Here is a 9,927-nt window from a genome sequence, read left to right as displayed (position 1 = left end):
GTTTGCTAGAGTGCATTTGGATGATCCAGAAGAGGATTGGGAGAATGTCATATGGTCAGATGAAACCAAAATAGAACTTTTTGGTAAAAACTCAACTCGTCGTGTTTGGAGGACAAAGGATGCTGAGTTGCATCCAAAGAACACCATACCTACTGTGAAGCATGGGGGTGGAAACATCATGCTTTGGGGCTGTTTTTCTGCAAAGGGACCAGGACGACTGATCCGTGTAAAGGAAAGAATGAATGGGGCCATGTATCGTGAGATTTTGAGTGAAAACCTCCTTCCATCAGCAAGGGCATTGAAGATGAAACGTGGCTGGGTCTTTCAGCATGACAATGATCCCAAACACACCGCCCGGGCAATGAAGGAGTGGCTTCGTAAGAGGCATTTCAAGGTCCTGGAGTGGCCTAGCCAGTCTCCAGATCTCAACCCCATCTGATCCTACTAAGACATGATGAGCATAGTATTGTGTACTGACTGTGCACAATGACAGTGTAGCCTGTTGTGCTGTTTATACCATGTCAGTGTGAAAAGTAGGGAATTAGCTAGGAAAACTGACAGATCAATAATGTTACATTGCTATACTGACTCCAATAAAAACTCACATTGCGCTGTCAAAAAACATCAGAATACCGTTTTTCAGTCGTTTGGCAACTGGTTTCATTGTTTGATTCAGGTCTAATGTGATTGAGGCATAAGTAATAGCTAAAGTGAGTGAGCTAGCTAGCTAACGTTAGCCAACGTTAGACGAAAACTAGCAACGTTAATTTAAAGGCTACAAAACATTTCATACACACAACAGCTGTTAGATACAGCTACCTGACAGATAGCTAGAGACTAGAGCTGAACTGGCTGTGGTAGCTCCTAGCTAGCTAGTTAATTCTCTTCAGGCAGAACTTCAGTCGAGAGGGGATGGAACATTACTGTAGCTAACGTTACGTCAGTTACACTACTAGCTCAGCACTGGGAATACATCTTTTTTTTCTGTTAAGTCAAACAGCAGTTACCTTGCCAGCTACATCAGTCAAATAAAGAGTAGCCAGTTTTTGCTCAGCTTGCTTTTACAACTCGGAGAAAAAGTGTAACACACAGAGAGACAGTAGCTGCAGACAGCAGCACCGTGCCTTTCAGAAGCTTTGCCTTCACACAGCCTGTCCGCACGGTCTTTGGTGTCCGCATGGTCCTAAATCCAGCCTACTGAACCCGCCAAACAGCCAACCCGACCGCTCTGAGGCGTCCGCATGGTCCTAAAGCACACCGATGCCGCTTTTAGTACCACAGTGCAATGGCAAAACTGGGGGGGACAAAAATGCAATTTTAGAATGTTGGGGTCATGTCCCCCCACCGTCCCCAGTGAAAGTTGCGCCCCTGACTCTATTTACTTCTTGCCTGTATATTATGCAGTTGACTGCATGCAAATGTATTGAAAGAGAACCAAGATTTTATTGATCTACTCTATATATGAATATTTTTAAATTATTGACCATTTCTAATGTTGACATTCAGGGTATGTATAGAGGTAGCACTATTAACCATGACTTTCCAATGGGTACTGAAACCCTGCATTGATACTTGGCGAATGGGGAAATCCATAAGGTTAATGCTTTTCCCACAGAAAGAAAGTCCAGTAGCTATAGGCTAAACTTATCTGTTAGTTTCTGGATGATATGAGTGCCAATGCAAGTGATAAACTGATAATAATGATTGAGTGTCAATTATTGAGCACCGTCATAATTTGAAGGTATGAGTCCTTTTTTTTCCTCTCAAGCCTTGGTCAGTTCCAGTAAGTTGTTGCTACATACTGTACATTGATTTATATTTTTGATGATCGACATATATATCCCCTATCACTGTCTGATTTCCTGTAGAGAGAAAGATTATTTTCAGAAGTATTTTAGCATTAATTGCATAACAGTTTATCCTCGTGTCTATGCATAATTTAGGTACATGTTATGTACCGACCGTATGTTGCCATGATGTCTAAAGAAGGCTTTTTAAGTTCACCCTGTCGCATGAACTAGATGTGCAGACTGACTGCACTGTGGTAAATAAAGTAGGGACGTCTGAGACAGACTGACAGCATGGCTTCTGGGACATACAGTTTAATGCACATAAAAGTCCACTCCATCCAGTGACACACAGTCCCACAGTCCCTACACATGACACGAGACAGCCTCTCTACACAGTGACACGGTGTGTCACAAAGCCTGCACCAAGTTCTATTATTGAAGATTAGTTTGTTGAGAGCACCGTCACCACTAAAGGCTCATCTCAATAAAAATAGAAAATCCATTTATATTTGTAAATCTGCATGCCGAGAAGCAGTTTTATGCCCCAGGGTACTGTAACTGATGTATACACACATGCACACACACACAGTGTGAGGATCTCTTGATCTAGGTGTTTCCACAGAGGCAGATCAGTTGGCCTGGCTGTCAGAACATCAAGCAGACAGAGCCTGGGAGGCGTTAGTTCTTGTGTGGTGGGTGCCTGCCTGCCTCTCAGCCTCTCCCCAACTCAACTCAACTGCACTGCAGCACTGGGCTGGGCTGGCTTCTGTTTAAAACCGATCTCTTCTCAGCTAGCCTAGCCTGCTGCAAAGTGCTCCCTCTGCGGCCTGCCTGGGGTGTGTAGTACCAATGGGGATGTCTTCTGTCCATTTTACCACCACGTTCATGGTTATGAAGATGTATTGAATATCGCAAGCTGTGATCTCCTGGTGATTGAGAACAGATTTTTTCTCAATGGCACTCGTAAGCTCACAGCAGAGTCTTATATACAGTATAAATGTGTATGGTTCTTGCTCTAAGTCCACTAATGAATGCCTGTCTGCTACACTGGGATCTAGTACTACGTAATAATACAGAGATACATTAGGATGCAGTGGTTGCATTCAGTCGATGGATTTGTGCATATAAGTCATTCATACTGTAACACTCTTGTATGCATCACATGCCAAGTTTCTCTCAAATGACTTAAACTGACTTTTGATGTTCATGAAGGGACACAGGGAGTAGGAGCAGTGGGAGGGAGAGAGTTTCTTCTGCTTCTACCTTTAGTCTTTATTTGACAAGTGACTGAAAATAATCTCCTGTGATCTGAGTGTGCTCCCCAGAGAGAGAGAGACAGAGCCTGGCCAGACTTCCCTTCATCACAGGGAGAGAACACATCACATCTCAGACTCAGACACCTGAATGTATAGCTGCACCCTCCATCCCTCTCTCACCTGACACTCCTCTCTCCTATCTCTCCTTCTCACCTCACACTGGTCGCTCGCAGTCACTCAATCCCTTTCTCTTTCTCTCTCTCTTGCACGCTCTCTCTGTCCCCCTCTCTCTTCTTTCTCTCTTCTCTCTCTGAAGAACTTCTAGCGAAACTCACTGATTGTGTCTTGAGCATGCTATTATCTAGCCCCTCTCTCTCTCTCTCTCTCTCTCTATTTGTGCTGACTGGATACCTCTCCATATGGGGACAGGACTGGCAGGACTGGGAAGCATCTGATCACACCTGGACTATAATTTCCAATCCTTTTCTACTGGAATGTTACTGTTTTCTACCATTTGTTAAAGCAATGTCATTAATAAGTAGCACTGATGATTCCCACTATGGCTCATGTATTGTTTTACAGTTTCACACCTTAACTGTAGCATCAACTAAATAAACTACTGTCTGGGACATCTCTGTCTGAGGCTTTCTAGTCTATTTGTCAACTTTAAAATGTGCTTCTCTACAGGAAAGGAAATGTATTATTACTGGGATATCTACAGAATGTCAGAATCACTCAATCAATGTATTCCCTCTTTATACTTTCAAATGACTAAGCAGACAAAGTTTTACCCAATAATTTATGTACACACTAGATGAGTGATTGTGGGTGCTGTGTTGAAGCCACTGTGCCTCCATCTTGGCACTCCCCCACCATTGTAAAAAAATATTTTGGAAGCTATAGAAATGTATTTATTAATGCCACATTTATTCTATTACAGACACCTTATTAATGCGTACTTTTACATTTATATTATGTGAGCTAAACATAAAAAATTAATATATAAAAACATTTTCCTTAAAGTATAATTTTTTGTGATGACTAATGTTACTGTCCCTACTACAGCAACAAAAAATACTTTAATACATGTAATGTTGTCCTTGAAACATTTAATTGAAATACTGTAGAATTCCATTCATTCCTATGGAGGACTGCTCCTACTGGGGAGTGCTAATATGGCCGAACAGTGCTTTCAAAGCCTCTCAATGGCCAATACATACAGTGGGGAAAAAAAGTATTTAGTCAGCCACCAATTGTGCAAGTTCTCCCACTTAAAAAGATGAGAGAGGCCTGTAATTTTCATCATAGGTACACGTCAACTATGACAGACAAATTGAGGAAAAAAAATCCAGAAAATCACATTGTAGGATTTTTAATGAATTTATTTGCAAATTATGGTGGAAAATAAGTATTTTGGTCACCTACAAACAAGCAAGATTTCTGGCTCTCACAGACCTGTAACTTCTTCTTTAAGAGGCTCCTCTGTCCTCCACTCGTTACCTGTATTAATGGCACCTGTTTGAACTTGTTATCAGTATAAAAGACACCTGTCCACAACCTCAAACAGTCACACTCCAAACTCCACTATGGCCAAGACCAAAGAGCTGTCAAAGGACACCAGAAACAAAATTGTAGCCCTGCACCAGGCTGGGAAGACTGAATCTGCAATATAATATAATATAATAATATGCCATTTAGCAGACGCTTTTATCCAAAGCGACTTACAGTCATGCGTGCATACATTATTTGTGTATGGGTGGTCCCGGGGATCAAACCCACTACCTTTGGCGTTACAAGCGCCGTGCTCTACCAGCTGAGCTACAGAGGACCACAGGTAAGCAGCTTGGTTTGAAGAAATCAACTGTGGGAGCAATTATTAGGAAATGGAAGACATACAAGACCACTGATAATCTCCCTCGATCTGGGGCTCCACGCAAGATCTCACCCTGTGGGGTCAAAATGATCACAAGAACGGTGAGCAAAAATCCCAGAACCACACAGGGGGACCTAGTGAATGACCTGCAGAGAGCTGGGACTAAAGTAACAAAGCCTACCATCAGTAACACACTACGCCGCCAGGGACTCAAATCCTGCAGTGCCAGACGTGTCCCCCTGCTTAAGCCAGTACATGTCCAGGTCCGTCTGAAGTTTGCTAGAGTGCATTTGGATGATCCAGAAGAGGATTGGGAGAATGTCATATGGTCAGATGAAACCAAAATAGAACTTTTTGGTAAAAACTCAACTCGTCGTGTTTGGAGGACAAAGAATGCTGAGTTGCATCCAAAGAACACCATACCTACTGTGAAGCATGGGGGTGGAAACATCATGCTTTGGGGCTGTTTTTCTGCAAAGGGACCAGGACGACTGATCCGTGTAAAGGAAAGAATGAATGGGGCCATGTATCGTGAGATTTTGAGTGAAAACCTCCTTCCATCAGCAAGGGCATTGAAGATGAAACGTGGCTGGGTCTTTCAGCATGACAATGATCCCAAACACACCGCCCGGGCAACGAAGGAGTGGCTTCGTAAGAAGCATTTCAAGGTCCTGGAGTGGCCTAGCCAGTCTCCAGATCTCAACCCCATAGAAAATCTTTGGAGGGAGTTGAAAGTCCGTGTTGCCCAGCGACAGCCCCAAAACATCACTGCTCTAGAGGAGATCTGCATGGAGGAATGGGCCAAAATACCAGCAACAGTGTGTGAAAACCTTGTGAAGACTTACAGAAAACGTTTGACCTGTGTCATTGCCAACAAAGGGTATATAACAAAGTATTGAGAAACTTTTGTTATTGACCAAATACTTATTTTCCACCATAATTTGCAAATAAATTCATAAAAAATCCTACAATGTGATTTTCTGGATTTTTTCTTCTCATTTTGTCTGTCATAGTTGACGTGTACCTATGATGAAAATTACAGGCCTCTCTCATCTTTTTAAGTGGGAGAACTTGCACAATTGGTGGCTGACTAAATACTTTTTTTCCCCACTGTTATATATATATATATATATATATATAGAATGATGGAGGCCACTTCGGGACCTTAAATGCTGCACACATTTTTTTGTACCCTTCCCCAGATCTATGCCTCGACACAATCCTGTCTCGGCGCTCTACGGACAAGTCCTTCGACCTGATGGCTTGGTTTTTGCTCTGACATGCACTCTCAACTTAGGGACCTTATATAGACAGGTGTGTGCCTTTCCAAATCATGTCCAATCAATTGAATTTACCACAGGTGGACTCCACTCAACTTGTAGAAACATCTTAAGGATGATCAATGGAAACAGGATGCACCTGAGCTCAATTTCGAGTCTCATAGCAAAGGGTCTGAATACATGTAAATAAGGTTTCTGTGTTTTATTTTTTATACATTTGCAAATATTTCTAAAAATCAGTTTTCGCTTTGTCATTATGGGGTATTGTGTGTAGTTTGATGAGGAAAACAATTTATTTAATCAATTTTAGAATAAGGCTGCAATGTAACAAAATGTGGAAAAAGTCAAGGGGTCTGAATACCTTCCGAATGCACTGTATACATTAACAGAATCATGTATTACTTTTCATTCATAAATAATGTATAAAAATTTGAAAGAATACATGTTTATATAAATGACTCTTCTGTTTTTTGTACTCTGCAGGTGATTTTTCGTAAGATCAGTGACGTGAAGAAGGAGGAGGAGGAGCGCCAGCGCCAGAAGAACGAGGTTCAGCTGACCATCCCCCAGGACCATCCGGTCAGGAAGCTCTTCCAGAAGTTCAAGCAGCAGAAGGAGCTGCAGAGGAATCAGGGGGCATCCTCCCAACTGGACCTGGAGAAGAACCAGCTCCAAGTGGAGCACCACCTGCACCCCATTCCGCACAGCCTGCAGCTGTCCCACTCCAGCCTGCAGCACTCCCTGCCCCTCAACATCCAGCGGCCCGGGCCCCACTCCTCCCTGCAGGGGCTCCAGAACGGGGCTCCCCCTACGGGCTGCAGCAGCAGTGTGCTCACCGTGTCTCAGGTCACCCCCATGCAGTCTAGCCCTGCCGTGGGGGAGCCGCCTCCAGTCCAGCTCAAGGTGAGCAGCAGCCCTGCTCTGGTAAAGCCTCCTGCTGCCAGGGGTTGGGGCGACTCAAAAACGTGGCTGCCCCACCTCCCGTGGTCAGGAAGGAGGGACTAAACAATGTAGCTAAAGCCGTTTCTGTGGAGATGCTATCACAGAAGGGCAGGGGTCAGGAGGCGGGGCTTAGAGGAGGAGAGGGAGAGGACAACCCCCTCCATAAGACAGACTCCTGTGACAGCGGCATCACTAAGAGTGAGCTGCGTATAGACAGGGCCGGGGGAGGCCCCCCTGCCACACCCGTTCGGCCCCATCCCAGAGCAGGCCCTGCAGGCTGCGCTGCAGGAGACCCGGCTGGAGCTCCGGGGGGACCTCCAGACTCTGGGGGGCCGGCTGGGGGCCCTGGAGAAACAGGTGGCTCAGATCCTCAAACTGCTGACCTCTACAGAGAAGAGGAGGCCGTCTCTACCTCTGGCCGCCACCCCCAAAACCAAAACCAAACGTCAGGACATCTTTACTGTCTCCAGACCCGTTTCTCCTGACTCAGTGGACGATGACGGGCACATCTGAAGAGGACATAACACCACTGTTCGACATACCTTAACATTTGCACACAAACTTTTAACTCATGTCCATCATGAGACCTTTCTTGATTGTAAATACTTCTCTATGCATGTCCAGCTGGATTCTGGCTTGCCAAAGAAACTATCAGTCTATTCAGGGGCGCAACTTTGGTTTTAGAAGTGGGGGGACATCACCTGGCGGTGGGTCTGGGGGTCCCTCAGAATTGTTTGGGGCATCTAAAGCTCATTTCCTGCATTTCTACTAGGGCTGTCCCCGACAAAAAAAAAAAAAGAATCTTTGTCGAATTTTAAACGTGTATTTTTCCATATATAGACACACCCTATGTGTTCTAATAAAATCAACTAGGCTATATGTACTGAAATTGTCTGATGCTTTGAGCACGCTGTTTGATTAAATAATTACAACACAAAAATGACTCAAGAGGCAGCCAGAGATCAAGATAGCCTAACCAGAAGAAAACAATGTGTTCCTGACCCTCTTCTCGCTGCTACTGGCCTTCGCTGATTCTGCCTTTATGCTCCTGAAGTTGCCGGTAATAGGCTACACCAGCGGTCGGCAACCTTTTACATTTGAAGTGCAAATTTATCTTACCATTTCTACCAATCTGTGTGCCAGTTATGATTTTCATATGCAAATGTTTGTGGAACAGTTTCATTTCATTTATAATAGTCTTTGTATCTCAAAATCATTGTCTGTGGTTAATCTACAGTCTATCTAAATGAAAATTATACAAATCTAAAAGTAACTTTTATTGCCATTGCCAACTATGTAAAAATAGCCTACATAAAGCCAACACATTAAAACATTGCAGCCTGCATGTAGAAAATATCCTGATAAAAATAAATATCCTATAACTCACATTGGCTACGCATGGCCTGTCTGCAACGAACTGTCAACTATCAACTGGGTCGCCCAAAACTTGCGCTAGCAAACTTGAAACATTGTATAAAATATTCTGGGCCCTCAGAGTTTCCAGTGCCAGTGAGCTCGGGACAGACACAGCTGTAGGCTATTTGTGCAAGGGATAAGAAGTCATTTTATGACGTTTCCACTGGATCAGAGCATTACATTTTCCCTTTCATGCCGGGTGGCTATTGAAAGGGAGAGAGCTGGAAATATTATTCAAATACTTAGAGGAACTATTGTCATTCTCAATTGATTCTAAAAACAGACTTTGTTTGCTTGCTGTTTGAGGTGAAGAAAAATTACTTTGAGAAGCTCCACAGCTCATTAGTGGTGGTGAGTTAAGACAATGAGAAATACTATCAGACATCCCCAAACGGGCACATTTATAGGCCTACATTTGCGCGCAGGCCAGGTAGACTAGTCCTACTTCTATAGTGGGGGAAAAAAGTATTTAGTCAGCCACCAATTGTGCAAGTTCTCCCACTTAAAAAGATGAGAGAGGCCTGTAATTTTCATCATAGGTACACGTCAACTATGACAGACAAATTGAGAATTTTTTTTCCAGAAAATCACATTGTAGGATTTTTAATGAATTTATTTGCAAATTATGGTGGAAAATAAGTATTTGGTCACCTACAAACAAGCAAGATTTCTGGCTCTCACAGACCTGTAACTTCTTCTTTAAGAGGCTCATCTGTCCTCCACTCGTTACCTGTATTAATGACACCTGTTTGAACTTGTTATCAGTATAAAAAACACCTGTCCATAACCTCAAACAGTCACACTCCAAACTCCACTATGGCCAAGACCAAAGAGCTGTCAAAGGACACCAGAAACAAAATTGTAGACCTGCACCAGGCTGGGAAGACTGAATCTGCAATAGGTTTGAAGAAATCAACTGTGGGAGCAATTATTAGGAAATGGAAGACATACAAGACCACTGATAATCTCCCTCGATCTGGGGCTCCACGCAAGATCTCACCCCGTGGGGTCAAAATGATCACAAGAACGGTGAGCAAAAATCCCAGAACCACACGGGGGGACCTAGTGAATGACCTGCAGAGAGCTGGGACCAAAGTAACAAAGCCTACCATCAGTAACACACTACGCCGTCAGGGACTCAAATCCTGCAGTGCAAGTTGTGTCCCCCTGCTTAAATCAGTACATGTCCAGGCCCGTCTGAAGTTTGCTAGAGTGCATTTGGATGATCCAGAAGAGGATTGGGAGAATGTCATATGGTCAGATGAAACCAAAATAGAACTTTTTGGTAAAAACTCAACTCGTCGTGTTTGGAGGACAAAGGATGCTGAGTTGCATCCAAAGAACACCATACCTACTGTGAAGCATGGGGG

Source organism: Coregonus clupeaformis, chromosome 25 (assembly GCF_020615455.1).
Source record: "Coregonus clupeaformis isolate EN_2021a chromosome 25, ASM2061545v1, whole genome shotgun sequence".
Classification (NCBI taxonomy): domain Eukaryota; kingdom Metazoa; phylum Chordata; class Actinopteri; order Salmoniformes; family Salmonidae; genus Coregonus; species Coregonus clupeaformis.
Note: the sequence above shows the minus strand (reverse complement) of the source record.